Source organism: Triturus cristatus, chromosome 3_1 (assembly GCF_964204655.1).
Source record: "Triturus cristatus chromosome 3_1, aTriCri1.1, whole genome shotgun sequence".
NCBI lineage: Eukaryota > Metazoa > Chordata > Amphibia > Caudata > Salamandridae > Triturus > Triturus cristatus.
In genome coordinates this window covers 134,420,274-134,444,244 of record NC_140583.1, presented here as the reverse complement: position 1 = coordinate 134,444,244, position 23,971 = coordinate 134,420,274, and positions in this window count along the sequence as shown.

Here is a 23,971-nt window from a genome sequence, read left to right as displayed (position 1 = left end):
AATTAATTTGAAATAAATATAATCTCTGAAACATATTTTCAGAAACACCATTAAATAGAATAAATGTGTTTTTTAAATAATACATATAAAAACATTATATATATTTCATTTCCATTTAATCAATTACATAAATATATAAATTATTGTAAAAAAATACATTTTTTTATTTCTTCCCAACCGACTCACCCAAAAAATAATAACACAGTATTAACAATACCTGTTTAATAAACATATAGAAAAAAATACATATCAAATTAAATGAAACATTTCAACAGTTTCACAATAATTAATACATTGAGTAATTTACATAAGTATAATTGAATATTTTTTATTTTACAAGAATTATATTAAATAATACATTTAATGTATCTACTCACCATACTCGCCTACAAACCCCAAAACCTTCTACTAAAATATAGGTTACTACTAATAATAATAAATTAAAAAATACAATTTAAATGTAAAAGATAATATAACAAAAAACTTGCATAATTAATAATCACTTAAAATATGAATTACCAATAAGAATACATTAAACATATTTAGAATTTAAATAACTTCCCACCCTGTCCCCCACAAACCCAACATACTGCTACAGCATTTTAAAACACTAATAACATTAAAACTATAAAAAATAAATAAATAACTTTAATTTACAAATGATCTATATTTTTTAATTTATAACAATTATACCAACAATACTAACAGCTACAATTAATATAATAACTAAAACTCATTATAATAATCAAAATTAATATTTTTTACAAAAATATTACTGAAAACAAATTTAAAATCAACAATATTCTTAAAAACAATACTACCCAAAAGTCGATATTCTTGACAATGATATCCTATACCACGATATATTTGCATCACAATAATTTTGAGGTGGATTAATTTTGATTTCCGATATTTCGAATACGATAGTTTTTCCCAAAAACCCGTTGAGTAATGACCCAGGTGATTATCCAGACTTCATGGACTTGACAACTGTTTCAGACATGTATTGTGAAACAATATAGAATGATTTTGTAAAAATACAAATGAAATAATATACAAAAGTCAATGTTCACACAACATAATACTGATCTTGTTTCGTCGGAGTGTGCACATTTATTCAGATTCCCAGGGACAGGTTGTTGCACACTGTGGGAGATTTTCTGTTGGAACACAAGTTCTGATGTATACATACATGTATGTATGCGTTTGAGGCGAATAAAGTTCATACATATAGCATACATGCATACTGTTCAGGATACGTCTGAGATTCAACATTTATTTCTGCTAAAGGTAAAGTCGTCGTCACCACCTTTCTAGGTCCTTTCACATATCCTAAGAAACAAGCTCCAGGGCCTTGCTGATGCCACAGAGAACGCTCTCCAGAGACTTTTTGGTGAATTCTGGAACTTTGAAATTGGCAAAAAGAACAACTGACAGACGGGAATGCTGAACAATTCCAAACACTCACCCCCAGTTAGAGATCTGTGCCTAAATACATCGTTTTTTTGCTCACCACACCATTCCAGTTTGGACTCAGAAATATTCAAATATAGTTTTCTGTCTGCTCCCCATGGGTACAGTTTAGTCCGAACTGCCAGGCCAGGTCCTCCTCGGACCGGAAACAAGCATCTTAGGGTATCACCCCTCTTCTGCTAGCATAGCTTTAATCCAGCGCATTGTGAGTATGGGACCCACGTCTGGGCATACCTGTCCTACTTGGGGTGACAAATGCAAAAAAAAAAATTGATGGACAGAATGCCGAGTAATGTCAAATACTCACCACAAGTCAGAGATCTGGACCTAAATCCATCGTTTTTTTTGCTCACCACGCCATTACAGTTTTTACCCAGCCATATGCAATTCTGCCTTGACCCTGCTCCCCATGGGAACAGTCCAGCCCGAACTGCTAGGCTAGGTCCTACATGGACTGGAAATAAGCGGCCTATGACTGGTTTTGGGGTATAACCCCTCATCAGACAGGACATCTTAAAACCAGTGGCATGGTGAGCCCGGGACCCAATTCTGGGCATCCCCCTCCCACTTGGGGTGGCAAATGCAAAAAGAACAAATAGGGCGAAAACTATCTTGGGTTGCTAGTTTTCGGTTCAGGGAGGACCTGGCTTGGCAGTTCGGGCTGGACTGTTGCAATTGGAACAGGGTCAAGACTGATTTGCGCATAGCTGGGTCAAACCTGCGGTGGCATGGTGTGCAAAATAACCATGGATTGCTTTGAGCTCCGAGTGGTTACCAGTGGCTGAGATTTATTCAAGCATTCCACCATCACTGTTTTGTATACTTATTGGAACTTTGAAATAGACTGGGCTTGCTGAGCAGAGTGGGTAAAATTCAAAATATTTTTTTTAGTTTGAAAAAGTAAAGTTTATTAAAATTCAAAATATTTAGTTAGTCAAGATTGTCTTTGGTTCTGGCCGGTCTACTGACCTAGGCACAACTTAAACTTGATCCATTCAGAGAGGGGGTCAATTGTATTGAGGTCAAAGCATGAATTATATAATCTGTCCTTGAGCTCTTGGGCTACAGAAATCTGCGACTGTATGGTAATAACTGAAAAAGTACAAGGTCCACAATTCAGTGGGAGACCAGAAAGAGTGAATGGCCATCAAAGCCAAGACGCATACCTAACAGACATTGATAATGCTTTGATGGAGCGTGGAACTCTAGTAATGATATTGTGCTATCAGTGTATGGTAGAAATCTGTATTACATCATTACAGTGTGCTCGCAGTTACAAGAACAATAAACGTACATGGCTCGCTAATTAAGTATCTGTTAGTTCATCAGAAGTGGCTGCAGTTTCCCTTTAAATGCTGCAGTGCTGAGAAGTGCAGGCACTCTGCCTTTCAAATTAAAGAAGTGCCGGTGCTCGGTTCCGGACAGCACCTGCCCATTTAAAGCACTGGTTACAGAGGTTTAAAAAACATCTAGTCAGTGGTTTTACATTTTCTAAAACAAATGCAGTGTTTTTCCTAAATAAATCCAGTGTTCTGAACGCTGCATTTGTTTTTGAAAATGTGTACAACACATACCAGATGCTTTTTAAACCTCTGTGTTAACGTTATCGGAGGCGTTCCTGAAAGCCCGCACGTGTTGCCCTAAAAACAAGTCTGGCTGGCTGGGTACCACATTATGTGCAGGTTGCCCTTGTCCGTGACCCCCCTCCTGGCTCGGAGGCTTCCTCGGCAGCCTGCCCCCCTTCTGTGGCGCAATCACCCAGCGCATCGGTCTCGGGCACGTTTGTTTCCCTTCCTGGCAGCTCTCCTGGCCCCACGTGAATGATTTACAGTTTAAGTTGCAGCTAATGAAAAAGGGAAGTCACAATTTGTAGGGCAATAAATACCGAAGGGGAGGAGGGTGGGATCTACCAGCAGAAAAAAAAAGATGACCTCCCTCTCCAATTAAAAAGCCATTACCAGTTCAAACATGGAATGTCTCCGAGTCTCGAGGACTGCGCGGGGGCAGGAGGGGGGCTTACAGCTGCCTCCAAAACTCCCTGGGCCACAACTGCCTTGAAGCCGCGGCTGTGCCGTGCGAGACTTCAACAGCAAAGCCACCAGTTTCTAGCTCTGGCCGTGCCAAGAAAAGAATGTTCAAGAGAAGGGGCATCGTTTGACGCAGCCAGACAAGAATGCCTTTTAAATAATTCAAGTACTCACGCCGCTTGCAAATAAATCTAGCGATTATGGAAATATGCACCAGGCTTCGTGTCATGGGGTTTCCCCATGTGTGCCCATGCACCACAGATATCCGTTAGTTCCTGCGCCCTCCCTTTTGTAGGCCTGTCGTTACATATGTATAATATAGTTACTTAAAGAGGTTTTCAATCCTTTTCTTAGGGTGCTGGGGCTATTTTTGAGCGTGGGTGTTGTCCAATACTGTCAGTCAGCCACCTTCACCCATTGACCAAGTTCACTGTGAGTGATGTCATTCTGTTATTTCACAAGGTGCACATCCGCACACAAAGTACTTCCCTTCAGCAGGGGCGGCTCCTCTACTAGGGTGGAGGAGCGTTGCCACACTGCTTCTCTCAGTGCAGAACCAGAAACATAAAATGGTCATAACTTTCATTATTAGCATTTTATGTGTGGTTGCGCGTGGGAGAGTGGGCGGTGCTGCTCTGAGAGCAGAGGAGGGGAGGAGTGGTGTGCCTCCCACTCCCCAGTGTGCAAAGACTGTTTGGTCACCCCCCTGGGGCCGCCCAAACCAGTCATGTACACTCCATTTAGGCTGAATGCAGCCTACATGGAGAAAATGGCCTCCCCATTAGAGCCTGGCTGGTCAGCGTCCCGACCAATCACAATGCTGCTTGAGCAGCATTGTGATTGGCTCAGGGGAGGGAGGAAGCCTGGCTGCCTGCTTCTACTTCCTGTTCCTGGAGAGCAGGAGAGCAGAGAAGACGCAGGACCCGGGACCGGGCCAGGTAAGTTTAATTATCTTTTTTACATTTTTTTAATTAAATTACCCGCCCCCTTCTATGCTATCCCGCCAGGGCCGAACTGACCATAGCGGGCACCGGGCATTTACCCAGTGGGCCACCAGGGTTGGGGGTCGGTTTTGGGCCCTTGGGGGCTGAATTTGTTACAGGGCCGTTTTTGCAGCATAGCTGCAATATCGGGCGCTGTAACGAAATCGGCCGAAACCAGCCGTGGCAAACAGCTCGGCCGCACGCTCAACCCCCCGGGGTGCCGGCCGAGCACTTTGCCAGGGCCGGTTTTGGTTCCCAGTCCGGCCCTGTACCCCGCGCCTCCCCACCCGCGAGTCGTGCCGGCCGCCACTGCCCTTCAGTGCCAGGGGCTACTACAGCATTGTCTGCTTTCAGAGATAAAAAAAAATTGTTTCCCTTTAGCTATTCTTTTATATTGTCAGAGGCCTAACATCTCCCCCAGTAGTGAAGGTTTACAAAAATCATGGCACACATAACAAGCATTGGGAAATGCAGACGGCTTGCAGACAACACCAGACCTACTGACTTTGTCAATGCTAGTTTTCTCTGTGCATACACTGTAAAACAATTTTGAGATAATGTTAAACCTTAATGTACCACATGGCTTCATTTAAAAGTGCATTAAAAATATCTGAACTTAATTAGAAATGAAGAGTTTGATATTAAGGCTCTGGGTTCTACACATTATATACATAAAGAGGCAGATTTATATCAGACTCGGGCCACTTTTACGCCGCCGTTGCGTCACTTTTGTGACGCAGCGGCGGTGTAAACCCTGCGCCATGTTGCGCCCCATTTACATCGTGACGCATCTATGGAGATGCGTCACGGTGTAAAGCCCTGCCCCACATGAAACCTGCGTCAGGTTTCATGTGGGCGTTTCTACTCAGGGGGGGCGTTCTGTCGCAGGAACGCCCCTGAAAAGTGACTCAGTGAAATCTATAAGATTTCACTGAGTCACTTTCCCAACGCTAATGCGTCAAAACCCTGCGCCTGCTTGAAGCAGGCGTAAGGCTTGACGCACCATGTTAGGGATAGGGTAGGTTGGAACAGTGCTGGAGTTGCGTCACACTTGCGACGCAACTTCAGCACTGCGCCAACCTTACGCCGGCAGATGCGTCACGTATCTGCTTGTCCTTGCGCCACGATGCACCGCATTGTAAATGCAGCACATCTGCGGTGGCGCAAGGGCAAACTTGCGTGACGCATCTTCCCTGGCGCATCCATGCTGATTTGCAGGGATGCGCCAGGGAACATAAATCTGCCCCAAAATGTTTAACCCCTTCAGCGTGGCGCAGATTTCCGTGCTGTGCTGAAGGTTCTGTGCGCGGGCGGGGCCATGACGGAGCGGTTCCGTCATGCGGACGGAACCGCTCCGTCATGCGCATCGAAGGGGTTAAATAAGAAAGCGTAAACAACAGTCCAGTTGTTTTACTGATAACCTCCACCAGGCCAATTCTCAAATGTCCACACAAATTTAGCGCAGCTAACACCGGAAATGCAGAAACCGGGTACCATTGTAAGCTCACTGAAATGCTAAGGGCTTCCTTTTAATTCTGGATTTTGGCAGTGCAGCTGTCAACCAAAGCTATTGTGTACAATATACCTAAAGTGGACTGTAGGTCTCCCGCCTCAAACCATAGTTTTTTTGGAGCAGCCTCTTATAGCCATTGAACTGAGCCTTTGCCATATACACATTGCCTCACTCCAGTAGAATGTCTGTGTCTCCAAACATTCTATTGGCTAATTGGTGTATGCTTCCACCTCCCTAATGCTTGCATTGCTAAGCATGACAAACTATTTTACAAGGATGTTTCCAATATAGATGCCTTTCTTTATGTGACATTTGTCTGGCAGTGGTGACATTTGTCTGGCAGAGTCTGCACGCATTCACAATTTAAAACCAAGGCTACTGGGTTTACCAGTGCTTGTGAGAACAAGTCTGCCAACACAGCTGTCTGCAAGATCTATTTTTTAAGATGTAGAGGGTGCTTTGGGTCAGACCCTTAAAACACTGTGGGCCTTATTTATGAGGCCGTGCGTCACTTTTACGCCGTCGGTGCGTCACTTTTTGTGACGCACCAGTGGCGTAAAAAATGTGCCTTGTTGCACCATGTTTACAAAGTGAAGCTTCTAGGTAGATGCGTCACTTTGTAAAACCCTGCGCCACATTATACCTGCGCCAGGTATAATGTATGCAGGGGGGCATTCTGACGCAAGAAAGGGTCATAGAAGTGACGCAGTGAAATCTATAAGATTTCACTGCACCACTTCTAGGACGCAAATGTATCAATATCTTACGCCTGCGTCACAGCAGGCGTAAGACTGACGCAGGCCCTTTCACATGGGATTGCCCCATGTGAAAGGAACATTGCTGGAGTTGCGTCAGGCTTCCGACACAACTCCAACAATGCGCCACTTTTTGCGCCGACAGATACGTCAGTTATACTGACGTATCTGTCGTTCCTTGCGACATGATGCGTCATATTATAAATATGACTCATCATTGGTATCGCAAGGAGGGCGCACTGAGAAGTGACGCATCACTGCTTTCACGCAGCGATGCGTCACTTCTCATAAATGAGGCCCTGTAGTTTCGGGCTTAGCTCTTTCTGGTCAAAAGGGTCATACTGTGCCATGAATGCCCTAATCCTGGTAGATCATAAAGGTATTTATATAAATTGTTTTATCAATGGAAAATGCACCACTGCCTTATTGACACTGGTGCCAGTCGCTCTGCCCTAAAAGCCTCAGAGTTTCCATCATTGGCTCTATCAGGGTTGTCTGTAGATGCAGTGTTTATTTCTAACTAGCGTGTCCCCCATCATGTCTCAATTTATGTCCTTCTCAACCTATCACCATTGAGAATACATTCTTACTCAGCCCTACTTCACCAGCTAATTTGTTGGGGTGCCATATACTGGGTACGTTGAATATGACTGTGTTTTGCACCCCTGATAGTGTTTACCCTACTATAGCTCAGCACAGTGAGAATTAGTTGTTGACCCTTCTCCCTGAGACTACCAATTGTCAATCTACTATTAGTGATAGTTCCTGCCTTAAATGACCTTGGTTCGTCTGTTTTGTAAATGTCCCTTTTTTTTTTGCCGAACAACTGTAATTCCCAGGATTGTCTATCTTACCGTACCAAGTAATGTTTGTTGCGCACCCTTGTACATTTTTATTAGTTCATTATGTTATCCTATTTTACTCCTTCTACAATGTTCCCCTTTATTTTGTTCTACCCTTCCATTATTGAGAAGCACTCTGATACCCTTCGGGGTCTTGTTCGCGCTATAAAAAACATTTGAAAGAAAATAAATAAATTAAATAAATAATGAGATGCCTCCTATCCAACAGATTAGGTATCACAGGTACCACCCACACTTTAGTTTAAACGGCCCAAGATATTGGGTTGATATCCTCAATGGAGCCCTTAAAAATCAAAACCAACCCACAAAAGAAGCCACCTTGAATACCTCAGTGGTCATTTAATCCAGAAGCAGGGAAAAGGACTAGTCTTGAAATAGGTGATCTGAAAAGTCATGAGGTTCTGGTAAATATTGTTAGAAGGTGAAATACCCATATTTTGCCAATCAAAAATCAAGCAAGGCCAATATGTATAGGCTTATCCAAGATTTGTAAGTCTTAAATAATTTGGTTTTCTCTAGCTTACCTGTTATCCCAAACCTCTCTCAATCCTTTCATGCATCTTTGCAAATGATAAATTATATAGGGACTAATTACGATGCGGTTCGGACCGCAACCGACGGCTTATCGGTTGAGGTCTGAACGAGATCTACTGCAGCGGTCCGACCGACGCATTGCAATGTGTGCGGTTGAAGGCAGCAGTTAGAGGGTCTGACTGACGCTTTCCGATGAGCCCGTCGCTCAGTCGAAAAGGCCTCATAATCCCTAAAGGCCAGCGTTGGGATTATGATGACCTATGGTGACCCCCATCAACATTCCTGCACCAAATGGCAGGCACCCTGAGGTGCCTGTCACAGGGTACAGGGATGTTCAGCAACTCACATTTGTCAGGGGGACCTTATGCTGCGGGCGATTTTCACCCGCCGCACAAGCTCCCATTGAAAAATGGGAGTTTCGACCGCACTATGTCCGGTCGAATTGTAATTTGCTGTGTGGAACCAACGACCTATCATCGGACAGTTCCTCAACTGAATGGTGTGGTCGGAGGCAACTCCGACCAACATTGTAATGAGGGTCTATGTGCGATAGATCTTTGGTATGCCTAGTGGTCTATCCCCATAAACCGAGTTGTTCAATTTTGCTGCCGTGTTTGTCGTCCGCTCTTTACTTCCTGATTCCTGCCTCCCAGCACCCCTCCCAAGACCTACTGGCGAGCACAGCCGGCATGCCGAAGGTGCACCAAAGGCAAGCCCGTAGGCACCCGTACGAGTCTGGACCGTGCCCAGCACCAGAAACCTTAGTTCTTCTGCCACCCGAAGCTACACCACCATTGTTGGATGCTGGACCCTGCAACAACAGCTATTGCAGCACCTCATCACAATCTATGGTAGGAGCATTCCCCTGCTGGCACTGCATCTTAAACTGTAACACTGGAGCACCCCCACATAGAGCAACCACTAACATGCCAACCACACCCACCCCAGAACATCTTTACTGCCTCCTGCTTAACACACAATCTCTCTGTAAATACTCCACTGAGATCTGGGAAACCATCACCTCCCTTGCCCCTGACATTACCTTCCTACCTGAGACCTGGCTCAACCCCACATCTGCACCTGACATTGACTCAGCAACGCCCGACAGATATAAGAAAACACACTGAGACCATATCAACAAATACGGAGGTAGAATTGTCTTCATTCATAAGGAAACCATCCACTGCACCACTACCGCTGACAATGCCACCCCGATCATTGAACATCTCAACTTCCAACTCCACACAGATAGCTAAACCTGAGGTTCCGTGAATCCTGAACCCATTCAAATAAGATTGTCGTATCGTGACGATTTTGGTATCAGCGCACCGCAAATGACGAGTGCGGTATGCATGAGTGTTTTCATCATGTCACACCGATGGATTCACTGTGTATTTAACAATCTAGTCTGAACCCTTGGGTTTCATTCTGTGCATAGCAGCCATTTTGTGGTTGCCCTCACATAGGCTGATGACTACAGCGTGACCGTGGCCAAACGAGTCTCTAGGGACACATACACCTTAGCTTGAATTCGTGTTGACTTCTGTTTGACCTGAGTGAACTGACCCTGCTGCCGGAGGCTAAACTTGTTGAGCCTCCTCCTTGTTAAGCAGATGGTCAGATAGAGATCAGAGAGCAGGACATTGATGATTTTATGACACACGCACACACCCCTCTATCTTGCTTCTCATCTGTTTCTGTTGCTTTCTTTATGGCCTAATTATTGACTTGGGTTGAGGTCTTTTATGGTGGGCCCGTCCGGCCTGTTCGAGTAAGAATGCTGGATTTTGCCTTGTCATTTTTGGTGGGCTGGACAACTGAAAGTGGGTTTGTCGTTATGTGATACTTCGGTAATGCCATCCTTTGATTGGAAAATTTGTAAGTAATTGATGCTAGCCAGGAACGTGATTTTTGGCATAAAAGACGATGCTCCGCCCTATGAATTTGAGCAGTCTCCTGAGAACATACACCGTGTTGTACTTCTAGGACCTCTGTTACTGGCTGCAGCTAATAAAATTGATCTTTGGCGTCACCAAGAAGAATCCCGTGTCTCTGTACTCTAAGACAGGTGGACCCGAAGACTTCGGGCGTGTCCCCTGCGCCGCTGGGTTTAAATCCCCGATTTCTTCAGTTGGCGCCCAACGTTGGGCGACTTCAGCAGTACCGGTCCAAGCCTGAAGATCGTGAGGAGCTTCGTGTGAAAATTGTGGAGGGAGGCCTACCACTTCATCGACCCCTGTATGTCGTTGTGGTCCGAAAGTCTTTGCTGCTAAGTTCCCCGCTTTCCGACGGCTGCGAAGGACTGCTGCCCTGACTGTCGCCCTGTCTGTGAGCCCTTTGATGATTTGTAAAGCGAGACGATAGACGGGTCTTCTGGCGACGTCATCGATATTTCAGTTAAGTATGCGTGGAGCGTCTCCCGGTCCTTAGTTTGTTTTGGTATCCTTCGGGATCGCTTTGATTTGGTACCTGCAGGCCCCAAAGCCGAGGGACTCGTGTATTCACGAGGCTATCATTTTGATATTCCCTTGAAGTTTGAAGCTAGACTAGTGAGCGAAGATGTTTGGTCTTAGCAGACTTGGAAAAATATTTTGTTGTGGTTGTAATAGGGATTCCCGATTGGAGGACTCGTGTCCGGTGCCTCCGATTGGAACTCCGACCTATGAGCCCTATTTAAAACATGGCGTGGGCCCCATTACGTATAATGATGTATGGATTAGGTATACTAGGAAGGATGGTGTCCTAAAATGGCCCCAATATGGTAGTTATGACACGGAGATTTTAGATAATTTAGAAGTTAGACTCTTCAAAAAGAAAGCCCGGCCGGCAATGTTTGACTCTTTCCGCCTTTGGCGAAAGGAAGCCAAACAGAAGGAAATTGTGTTAGCGAAACGAAATAAGCATGAACGAGGTATGTCAATGGTGCAAGCTGCTATACAGTTTAGGGATAATGAGGAAGAACAAGAAAGCGAACAGATGCTTAGGCAACGTAAATTAGCGGTAGACAAATGTTATCCAGCTTTGCCGCCTCAACAGCAAGAAAAAATGAAAGATCTTGTGAAAGATCCTTTAATGTCACATCTACTAAGTTCGCCACCCCCTTATGTTCAGAGTGCTACCGCACCTCCGCCACTTGTAGTTGCGCAACCTCCGGTTGTTTTCCCTCCAGTGATTCCTCAACAGCCAGCTCTTCTTCCACTGGCTACTACTGTTTTGGCGCAGCCTCCTCAAGGGCCGCCGTCTTTGCTACCTCCTTTGTCTGCTACTCCTATACCTGTGTTGTCTGTTCCTTCTGTTACTGTTCCGACTTCGGTTCCTTCTCATTCCGCTTTGTCTCCTGTTCTTTTGTCACCTTCTCCTTCTACTCGACGGAGAATGACTGATGCGGTTGCTAGTCTCTTTTCTCCTCTGATGGGTTCATTGGGTATGTCTCCTGTTGTAGAGCGTAAGCAATTGCGTAGTCAATTGCCTGGTCCTGATGAACGGACAGTGCTGGATCACTTGGCGTGTAAATGGGTTACATTTCCTTCGTACTATGATCTTGAGGGTGTTATGGATGTTTTCCATCAATAGGAAGCACCGAAACAAAGATATGTATTTGATATGATGTGTTCTTTCCTTCGTGAACAATGGGAAGATAGTGCCGTAGGACAGACTCCGCCTGAGTTGTTCCGTGTGCAGTCCGAGTTTGCAAAAGGAACTATAGTGGGTTTTGATGTCAGAAAAGCAGTCGCGACATTGTTGTCGTTTAGGAGTGAGTCTCCTTCTAGGTCATTATTTCAGCCTGATTCTTCAGTTAGGAGAAAGGCGCGTCAATATCCAATGCGTGAGGTTCCTCCCGTTTGGAGACCTGGTGATTTGCAAGCTAATCCACAGGTTCTGCCACATTTCCAGCGCGTTTGGGTACATGTTCCATGGAAGCGTGCCGAAGTCCTACCTCTAAAGCAGACTCTCCCTGATCCACGTAAAAATCCTGAGGGGTTTTATAAGGAGCTATCTCAAACTGCGGGTTCATGTATTATGAATTTGGCTGATATAGATATGTTGTTTGGGAATGTTGTTCCATAGCCTATATGAAGTAAGATTCGTCATACGGATCATGCGCAGGAATTAGGTGATACATGGAATAATCTTAGAACTGCAGATGAAAGACAAGTAGTTGGTGCTAAACCCGAGGATGTGATTGCTGACCTCCCTGGCAGAATTATTGATTATATGAAGACCCTGATGCCTGCTATGCGCGTCAATTGGGACAAGTTGTCTGCATGCAAGCAGAAGAAAGACGAAACTGTGTCAGACTTTTTCACTAGATTTGAAGAGACATTTGTAGACCACAGTGGTCAAGACATGAGTACAGAAGGTGGTCAACGGTTGTTCGTTGACAAGTTTGTGCATAATTTGCTTCCCGAGTTGTGCAATAGGTTGAAGGATTCTGAGAGTGCTTGGGCTGTTTCTTCGTCAGCACAGATATTGGCTACTGCCCAGTACTATGAGAATAGAAATAAGGATGTGATAGAGAAGGCGGATAAAAAGACTAAAGAATTGAAGACTAAGGTTCTTTTGCAGCAAGCATATCCGCCTCGCAATACCCAGCGTGATTATCAGCAACCCCAACAATATCAGAGAAACTCGCAAAGGTTCGAGTCTTCTCAACAGCGTTTTCCTGTAGGCCCTAATCAGTGTGCGTATTGCAAAGAAAAGGGTCACTTCAAGAATAGTTGTCCGATTTTGTTACAGCGCACGAATGGTGCTTCTGGTGTGAGAGGTCGAGGTGTTCAACAAGCTCCGTGAGGTAGAGGACGTGGTATGTCTCAGATTGCGCGTTCCTTGCCTCCACAGAATTCAATGAATTGTTTTGATCAGCAGAATGGTACGTCTGGTAGGACGGCTCAGTATTATGCGGACGATTATTACGTTGAAGGTGAGAATATGGAAGGTAATGATTGCTAGGACAGCCACAGACAAAGAGAGGGAGTTGTTTTAGTTAGAGTAGATCAGAGTGGACCTTATGTTAAAGGGATTGCATCAGGTGTGTCAGAGCCTTTTCTGTTGGATACTGGTGCTGCGAAGAGTTCTATCATGCACTCTAAACTCCCTGGCGCACCTTTGTCTGGCTTAACGAATGTTTCAGTAGGTTTTTCTGGTGCCCCGGTTAGGAATCTGATTTCTAGTCCTTTGTCTCTTTCTGTTGGACCTTGTGAATTCAAAGCACCCCTCATTCTGACGACAGGTTGTGGTGAAAACTTGTCGGGATTGGACTTGTTGAAGAGATTGTATGCAACGCTTTATTGTTCTCCTTCAGGAGTACAGCTTACATTGGGAAAGACAGTGATCTCTCCGATGTATTTGTCTAAAGATCGACTTCCAGTTGAGTTGTCTTCTCTCCCTCATTCTCTTTGGGCTACTGGTCCTAATGATGTGGGTCTTTTGGAAATTCCGCCATATGTTGTGACGTTGAAGGCGAATGCTAGATTGCCACGCATTCCACAGTATCGTATCTCAAGTGATGGTGAAAGAGCACTTTTGGCGATCATCTATGATCTGAATGAGAAAGGTGTGATTGAGGAAACGAGAGGTAATGTGTGCAATAGTCCGGTTTTGCATGCTCTGAAAAGAACCGATTCTTCACAGCCTCCTGTATATAGGTTTGTGATCGATCTTCGCGAGGTGAATAAGATCGTTGTTCCGCAATTTCCTGTTGTGCCTGATATCACCGCTTTACTGACTTTGATTCCGGCTACAGCCACTTGGTTTTCGGTGGTCGATTTGAAGAATGCCTTCTTCAGCATCCCGATTGCCGTGGAGAGTAGAGATATCTTTGGCTTCTCTTTAGGAGGCCGAAGTTTTCGGTTTAAACGCGCTCCTCAAGGCTATTGTGAGAGTCCATCGATCTATAGTCAAGCTTTGAAGACGCAACTTGATTTGTTGGTTTTACCTGATGGTGCTGCTCTTATTCAGTATGTTTACGATCTGTTAGTTGCTGCTGACAATGAAGAGATTTGTAGAGAGGCTACTCTGTCGTTGTTACGTCACTTGTCTGATTTCCATCATAAGGTTTCTCTTTCGAAGTTGCAGTATTGTCGACAAGAAGTTACCTACTTAGGTCACCTCTTATCGAAGGAGGGAAGAAGATTGACCCCAGAAAGAATTCAAGCGATTGCGAAAATGAGTGTGCCTACGACACAGAGAGAAGTGCGTGCGTTTCTGGGTATTACATCATACTGTAGACAGTGGATTCCTAATTTTCCGTTGCTTGTGAAGCCTTTGATAGCTCTTACTGTTAAGGATACTCCGAATCCTATTCCTTGGACTGACGAATGTCAGAAGAGTTTTTCAGAATTGCGTGATGCGCTGTGTTCGGCTCCTGTGTTGGGTACTCCCGATTACAGTAAGCCTTTCACATTGTATGTCCACGAGAGAGAGGGATGTGCATTGTCAGTTTTGACTCAACAGTTTGGCGATAAGCAACGTCCATGTGCTTATTTTTCGTCGACTTTGGATCCGGTAGCTAGAGCGTTGCCGAGTTGTTTAAGAGCTGCAGCGGCTGTTTCAATCCGACAGTCTGCCGGTTTGGTGATGGACAATACACTGACTGTGATGGTTCCACATGCAGTGGATACCTTGTTGAACCGTACCAAGACACAGCACTTAACTAGTGCTCGGTTGTCAGGTTACGAATTGACCTTGCTAGCAAGTCATGTGCATATAAAGAGATGCAACACGTTGAATCCAGCTACGTTGTTGCCGATTTCAACTGAGACAGATGATACCGAACAGCATGATTGTTTCCTTAGGACTGAGGAAGAAACGAAAGGGAGGATAGACCTTAGGGACACTCCCCTTGCAGAATGTGATGGTACTTTATGGGTTGATGGTTTGTGTTTCAAGCTTCCGAATGGTGATACGACTGTGGCATATGCTGTTACGACTTTGCAAACGGTTGTTGAAGCTGCACGTATCCCACATAACTCAGCGCAAGCGGCAGAGTTGATTGCATTGACAAGAGCGTGTGTGTTGTCGAAAGGGAAAAGAGTGACTGTGTACACTGACAGCCAGTATGCGTTCGGTGTTGCTTATAGCTTTGGACGATTGTGGAGAGAACGTGGGTTTCTGACTTCGCATGGGACCAAGATCCAACATGGTCAATTGGTGAATGAACTTCTTGAATCTCTTACTTTGCCGTTGCAAGTTGCAATCGTGAAATGCAGTGCGCATAAGAAAGTCACAGATGATGTTGGTCGTGGTAATGCATTTGCAGATGAAGTCGCAAAAGAGACTGCGAGAGATGTGATGAGTCGAATGTATGTTGCGAGTCCATCGAGATGGGTTCCAGATAGAACTATGTGTGAAGATACGATTGAGAGTGTGAAATCCATCCAAGCTGAAGCTACAGAGAAAGAGTTGAATAAATGGAGAGAAAGCAAGGGTAAATTGGACTCGAATGGTTGTTGGGTTGAGTTGTCAGAGAATCAGCAATGGTTATTGCCTGATGCGTATGTACTTCCAGTGGTTACGATGGCACATGGAATGGCTCATATCAGTATGAAAGGGATTTGTAAGTTGTTGGCTCCAGTATGGCAAAATGCTGGAATCCCTAAGTGTGCAGAGAATTTGGTCAAGAACTGTATGGTTTGTTTAATGTACAATCCTGGTAAGGGAACTCCAACTCCAGCTGGTCATTTTGCTCCTCCAACGTATCCGTTTGAGGCTTTGCAGCTAGATTTCATCCACATGAAGAGGTGCAACAACCTGAAATATGTCTTAGTGGTTGTTTGCTCTTTTTCTAGATGGGTGGAAACCTACCCTTTGAAGGACAATACTGCCTTGTCCACAGCTAAAGGCCTCATTAAGGAATTTTTCCCTAGGTATGGTTTGCCGAGAATGGTCTGGAGTGACAATGGGAGTGAATTTGTGGGTCAAGTGATGAAGAGAGTGTGTGATGGATTAGGAATCCGGCAGAAGTTCCACGCTGCAAATCATCCCCAGTCAGCTGGTCTAGTTGAGTGCTACAATGGCACGTTAAAATTGAAATTGGCCAAAATTCAAGCGACCTCTGGTCTACAATGGCCTGATGCTTTGCCGTTAGCCCTTCTATCCACAAGAATGACTGTGCATTCGCGAATGGGCCTGAGTCCTTATGAGGTTGTGTTTGGTCGCCCGGCAAATATTTGGGGAGTGCCGTGGCCGACAAAATTTAGTGAGATAGAGCACCCTGTATTGCTTGACTACCTGTACGAATTGACGGCTAAATTGCGCGTTCTGCATCAACAGGTTCATGATACCTTGCCACAGGCTTCTGAAGATCCAGAGCGCGCCATTGAACCTGGCGCGTGGGTGCTCGTGAAGAATTTTCAGCGAACCAAGAACGAGCAGCCCCGCTGGACAGGACCTTACCTGGTGTTGTTATCTACCCGTTCTGCAGTACGAGTGCACGGTAAAAAGAACTGGATTCACGGCGTACATTGTAAGAGGGCCCCTTTGCCTCTGCCGTACGACCGGTGGGTACAAAAAGGACTTCCTGATTCTGACGCTGAGACCGTGCCTCGTTTTCTGCCTTTGAGCGATGCCCGTTTGATTGGAACAAACACTGAGCAAGAAAGTGACGATCTTCTTCAAGAAGCTGTGCCTCCATTGAACCGTTTGAACACTGTTGAACCTGAGCTACTTTTCCGAGAACAGACATTGCCTGGCAAAAAGCGTTATAATTTGCGACCGAGAGTCGCGGGACAAATTACAAATTAAGTTCTTTCTTTGCTATTTTTAAGGTTAGCTCTCCCCCGAGAAACTATTTTGATTTTTGTTTTTCAAACCGCCATCCGGGTTCAGCTGTAGGGTCGCGGTGCCAAGTCCTTGGAGTGGAAGCCGAAGACGTTAGGTCGACGGTTCTGGTTGGTCTAAGGGCATTCCCTGGACCGACAGGCGCATTCTTTAGCACGGAACACCCATCCGCCGCGAGCAGCACGATTAGAGGATGGAGTTTTTCAGGATGGAGAGACCTGCTAAAAGAATGAGCTTCAAGAGCAAAATGTGTATAGTAATGAGTAGGAAACGTTTTTTACTATTATGTCTTTTTATGCTGTTTAGTTTAATGATGTTTTTAATTGGATATGTGACATCCTCTTTTTCAGTAACATTCATGCCCACCACGCAACCTATGCCTCCTCCTACTGTTTCTTCGCATTCTTTTCACCCTCTGCCCGACCATGAGTCCATTAGGATAATGGAATTCGCTAATAATTCCTTTGTTCAGCTTCTGCACCAACACCAACTAGTAGTGAATACAACTAATTGTTGGGTGTGTGGCCTTATGCCCCATACTACCGATAAAGGTATTCCTTACCTGGTCCTGCCATTTAGCTACAATGGTTCTGTGTGGGCATACAGAACAATGTTCATTTATGCCCGTGAAGTTAACCCCCTACGTTCTGTGAAGGATAATCCGAAGAATAGTGCTCTGGTCAAGGGAATAGTCTACATGATTAGAGGAATAGTTTCCTATGAGGCTATCCCGAGAGATGAGTCGCTAGCGTATATTGGATGGAATGTTACTGGATATGGAGTTAGTCTGAGTGGGAACCAGCGAGCGAAAAGATCCTCTCCGATTTGGATAGTGCCACATCAGGGTCATTACTGTCTGCAAGGTAATGGCAAGAATCCGGGAGCTCAGTTAGGGAAGAGTGTTTGCACTGAGACGTATGTTTTTGCGTCCCAGACTTCCCCATCGTTTCTAGAAGCTAAGGGTACCTACTTCATTTGCCATGACATGGTTGCCCCCGATTTCTCGGGCACATGTTTTGTCTCGTTCCTGTTGCCTCCTACCTTTACAGCTGCGGCAGATTACCACAAAATGAGAGTTGTTAGAGGTGTCTTCAGGAAGGAAGATACCGCAGAACAAGAAGTGGGAGATTTCCTGAAGGGTTTTCTGCCATTTTGGGGACCTATGGTTACCAGCAGGAACATACGGCAATTGACAAGAGTGGTTGAGTCCACCATAGTCGAAACTGCCGGTGCCCTTGGTAACTTGACTGCTGAGCTCCAGTGGGATCGCCTTATGACTCTTCAGAACAGAGTGGCGTTAGATGTCATACTTGCAGATAGAGGAGGGGTATGTAAATTGATTCAATCGAGCTGCTGTGTTTTTATTCCAGACAACGCTCCGACAGTTTTCCAATCCATTTCCAAGCAACATAAGATTTCCGAGTCTGTACATGTGGACAAAGGAGATTGGTCGTTAATGGGATGGTTCTGGGGATTGTTATCCACCTGGGGATGGAAGATTTTGATGGCCATTGGGATGATATTAGCTATCCTTTTCCTGTTCTGTCTTTGTGTACAGTGTGCTCCTGCTATATGTGGCCTTTGTGCTACTTCGTGTTCGAGGAGACCTGTCCAGAGAGAGTTACTAAGTACTAGGATGATGCTACAGCAACATCTTAATGATCTGATGAATATAGACCTGGATTCAGATTGACGTGAGTTTAGGTTGTTGCCTTTGTAAGGGCAAAAGGAGGGTCTGAGGTTCCGTGAATCCTGAACCCGTTCAAATAAGATTGTCATATTGTGACGATTTTGGTATCAGCGCACCGCAAATGACGAGTGCGGTATGCATGAGTGTTTTCATCATGTCACACCGATGGATTCACTGTGTATTTAACGATCTAGTCTGAACCCTTGGGTTTCATTCTGTGCATAGCAGCCTTTTTGTGGTTGCCCTCACATAGGCTGATGACTACAGCGTGACCGTGGCCAAACGAGTCTCTAGGGACACATACACCTTAGCTTGAATTCGTGTTGACTTCTGTTTGACCTGAGTGAACTGACCCTGCTTCCCGAGGCTAAACTTGTTGAGCCTCCTCCTTGTTAAGCAGATGGTCAGATAGAGATCAGAGAGCAGGACATTGCTGATTTTATGACACACGCACACACCCCTCTATCTTGCTTCTCATCTGTTTCTGTTTCTTTCTTTCTGGCCTAATTATTGACTTGGGTTGAAGTCTTTTATGGTGGGCTCGTCCGGCCTGTTCGAGTAAGAATGCTGGATTTTGCCTTGTCATTTTTGGTGGGCTGGACAACTGAAAGCGGGTTTGTCGTTATGTGATACTTCGGTAATGCCATCCTTTGATTGGTCAATTTGTAAGTAATTGATGCTAGCCAGGAACGTGATTTTTGGCATAAAAGACAATGCTCCGCCCTATGAATTTGAGCAGTCTCCTGAGAACATACACCGTGTTGTACTTCTAGGACCTCTGTTACTGGCTACAGCTAATAAAATTGATCTTTGGCGTCACCAAGAAGAATCCCGTGTCTCTGTACTCTAAGACAGGTGGACCCGAAGACTTCGGGCGTGTCCCCTGCGCCGCTGGGTTTAAATCCCCGATTTCTTCAAACCACCATCCGACGCACCCTCACCTACAGACTGCCAGGACCTCGTCCCAGCTTCTGTGACACTGTTTCAGATTTCAGCACCCCGTTCGCCATCAACTCGAAGTACTACATCTTCCTCAGAGACCACAATACCCACCTCGACAACCCAGATCACACTAACACTGCGAACCCCCTCGGAAGCATGAACACCCTCAGCTTCACTCCACTAGTCACCAACCCCACACACATCACAGGACACACACTCGACCCCATCTTCACTTCCAGTGATAAGTCAAGTACAGCCACTTCACCGAACTCTCCTGGACTGACCACTCCATAGTCCACTTCATCACCACAGGTCCCCAGGCACCACCACCAAACCACCCATCACCTCTCTCCGTAGATGGAGAAAGTTTCAGTGAGCCATTGGACCAATACCCTCAACTCCTCCCACCTGGATACCTCCACCAACCTAGGACAGGTTGTTAAGAACTTCTCCGCCTGTATCACCAACTGCGCTGACTGAGTCGCCCCCATGAAGCCCGCAAAACTGAAGAGACCTGCAAACAGGCCAGCTGGTTCACCATGGAACTAAGAACTGCAAAACACAGCTACAAGCAACTTGAAAGAAGGCAAAATACCAGCAAGGACACCAATGACCGCACCGCCTTCAAAACATTGCTCAACCAATACTACACACTCCAAAATGATCGTCCTAGGTGACTTTAACTGGTGGGAAAATGTTGGCACAAAGAACCAATTGCGGGACTTGATGTCGACCTGCCTCGGTTTAGGACTTCACCAACTAGTCACCTCTCCTACCCATCAAGGAGGTCATACATTGGATTTATTGTTTGCCAGTAAGATGGGGGCTGAACTCTTAAATGTCCTGCCGCTCATCTGGACAGATCACTATTGTATTCAATTCAAGATACTGCAAACAACTGCCCCACCTCATGCTAAAACAGCGGCAGAATTTAGAGTGGGCAGAGACTGGACTAAACTGGCCAAAACGGGCTTGTTACTAACTCCACCAACAGTTAGCCTCTTTCATGCCTCCAGGCCCGTGGAGGCAAACTATAACGCCTACCACAAGTTCATCACCAACGAGCTGCACCTTCTTATCCCGAAAAGAAAGATAAGAGTAAGGAGCAGGCCATCTGCGCCTTGGTATGATGATGACTTGCGACAATTGAGACAGCTCTGTAGACAGGCCGAAAGAAAGTGGAGGAAGGGGTTCCTAGCCAGGGACAAGCTGGCTTTGAGATCTGCACAGAGCAGCTACAAGCAGCTTATCAAGGAGCGTAAAGCCAGCTATTTTGCTAATTCCATAGTGAATGCCCCTAATGGGACCAGGGAATTGTTCAGAATTGTGAAATCCCTATCGGCCCCTCGTTGCCTTGAAAACAAAGTTGTTCCTTCAAAGAGGTTGTGCGACGAGATCGCCACCTACTTTAAGGACAAGGTAACAAAGATTACCAATCTCTTTAGGGACACTGACAGTGCGACAGAGATATCTGGGAAGGGGTTGGCCCCTGATAGGTCAGGGGAGGTGTGTCATCTGACCAGCTTCCCACTCTTCTCGGATGCGTCGTTTGTCAATACGGCACTCACCATCTCGTCTGGCTCTCCCCTTGACCCTCTGCCTCAGAGGGCATGGAAGTTATATGGCTATCCAACCTTCCCCTGGTTACGCCAGATCTGTAATCAGTCACTGGAAGAGGGTCTGGTCCCGGATAGCTGGAAACAGGCGGTTGTTTCTCCCCTCATCAAAAAAACAAATTTAGACACAACTGTTCCGGCCAGCTTCCGACCCATCTCCCTCCTCCCATTCCCCATCAAAATCTTAGAGAAAGCGGTGAGCGGGTCCCTCTCGACCTACCTAGAGGCCAACCTGCTGCTGGACAAAGACCAGTTCGGCTTCCGCCCCGGCCACGGCACCGAGTCAGCTTTAGTTACCATGCTGGACTCGATGCGAGTGCGGGCTGACACAGGGAGCACCGCCGTATTGGTGCTCCTGGACCTGTCAGCCGCATTCGATACCGTGAACCATACCATCTTGCTGGGCCGGTTGAGGGAGTCGGGGGTGGGAGGTCAGGCACTAAAGTGGCTCCGATCCTACCTAGCAGGGAGACACCAAATGGTGACTATGGGTCCATTTGCCTCAGAGAACACCCTCGTGAACTTTGGAGTTCCACAGGGTTCCAGCATCAGCCCCACCCTGTTCAACATATATTTGCAGCCGCTATTTCCTATCATCAAGGCGTTCGGGGTGGAGCTGATAAATTACTCAGATGACACCCAGCTGGCCTTTTCTTTAGAAGGCAAACATGCAGTCCCCTTGGAACAGTTCCAGAGCTGCATGAGGCAGACCACGGACTGGCTCCAGAGAAACTGCCTACAGTTCAATGGGGACAAAACCGAGCTGTTGCTCTTTGCGCCTATGAAACCGACTCACCATCTGTCAATAGACTTTAAGCTCGCCCCAGACGCACCCCCACTGATACCAGCCGCAACAGTACGAAATCTGGGAGTGCTATTCGACAATAATCTCCAGCTGGACTCCCAGGCGAGCAAAACCACGAGTGCCTGCTTCGGCTTACTGCGACTCCTACGCCGTATCCTTCCGCTGCTGCCTGCCGAATCCCGCAACTCGGTCGTCAGAAGCACCATTCTCAGCAGGCTGGATTACTGCAACTCACTGTATCTTGGAGCCCCCCAATACATCTTGCAGGGGCTACAGAGAGTCCAGTCAGCCGCCGCCAAGCTGGCACTCGGTCGCAAGCTTGATTCATCTTCTACCCAGGCACTCAGGGAGTTGCACTGGCTGCCAGTCAAAGAGAGGGTCCTCTTTAAGTCCTTATGTCTGGTCCATAAGGCACTTCACGGAAAAGGGCCGGTCCCACTGCAGGAAAGATTCTCAAGGTATTCCCCCGTAAGGCAGTTGCGGTCATCCACGGCCAACCTGCTGGCACAGCCCAGGTTCAAACGGGCAAGGCTGGGAGGGAGGGCCTTTAGTGTAGTTGGGGCCCAAAGCTGGAACGCGCTTCCATTGGAACTTAGGCAGACGCAGCCATTAATGGAATTCAGAAGGAACCTCAAGACCTGGCTCTTTCCAGTAGTTTGATGCTTTCATACGCCGTATCAGCAATAATTTAACCATCCGGTCAGAGCGCCTGGATACCCGTTGGGTCGCAATTGCAACTGTGCGCTATACAAATATTCATACAATTACAATTACAATTACTACCAACTCCTGAAAAAGAAATAAATTGAGCACTCTGGCCAACTGCATTGAGGCCAGTTCCAACCACAGTAAGGAACTATTCAACATCGTCAGAGAGTACTCCAACCCGTCAGCCTCCTAAAACATCATCACCCCCTCTCAGGAACTCTGCGACACCCTGGCAGACTTCTTCCATGACAAGATCTGACATCTACAAAAACTTTGAGCCCCAACCCACCGCCATCGATATCCTCAGCCTCAGTGCCACCAGAGATATAAAACCTGACCACCTGGGACCAGGTCACCACGCAAATCACCGTGACCATCATGAACTCTGTCCACTCAGGAGCACCTATGGACCCCTGTCCCCATCATATTTTCAACCTGGGAAGCATATCTATCTGCATTGAACTCACCACCATCTGCAACTCATCCATCGCCACAACCACTTTCATCTATGAATAGAAAAATACTGAAGGTAAACCCCTTCTCAAGAAACCATTCGCTGAGCCCGACGACTGCAGAAAATTCTATCCCATCTCCCTGCTCCCCTTCTCTCCCAGGCCCTCATAAATGCTATCAACCAGTAACTCATGGAACACCTGGAGAACAGCAATCTTCTGGCCTTTTCCCAGTCTGGCCTCTGCACCAACCATAGCACCCAAACCATTCTCATCCCTGTCACTGACGACATCAGAGCTCTCCTGGACCGAGGAGAAATGGCGGCCCTGATCCTCCTCAACCTCTCAGCAGCTTTTGACACCTTATCCCACCACACCCTTATCAAAAGGCTCCACCACATCTGTATTCGAGGAGACGCCCTCTGATGATTCACCTCCTTCCTCACTGGTATAACCCAAAGAATCCGCATTACTCCCTTTACCTCCAAATACAAGAGCATCATTGTAGGGAAGCAGGATCTACTTCTATGGTTACCCTCACTTTTTACTTGATGTAATGCTGTATTTGACTAGTCTGACTGGGATCCTGCTATTCAGGACCCCAGTCTATCTGGGTTCTCCCTAAATTGGTTTGTTCAGTACTTAGGTACATCCCAGATTGGATACTGGGTTGACCTTGTCAGTCCCTATGTATGGTACCCATGTACCCAGGGTATACATACCCCAGAGGTCTCCCATGGGCTGCAGCATGTCTTTTGCCACCCAAAATGCCACCCAAATTGGAACTACAGGCCTGCCATTGTAGCCCATGTACGTTGGTGCATGCACCACT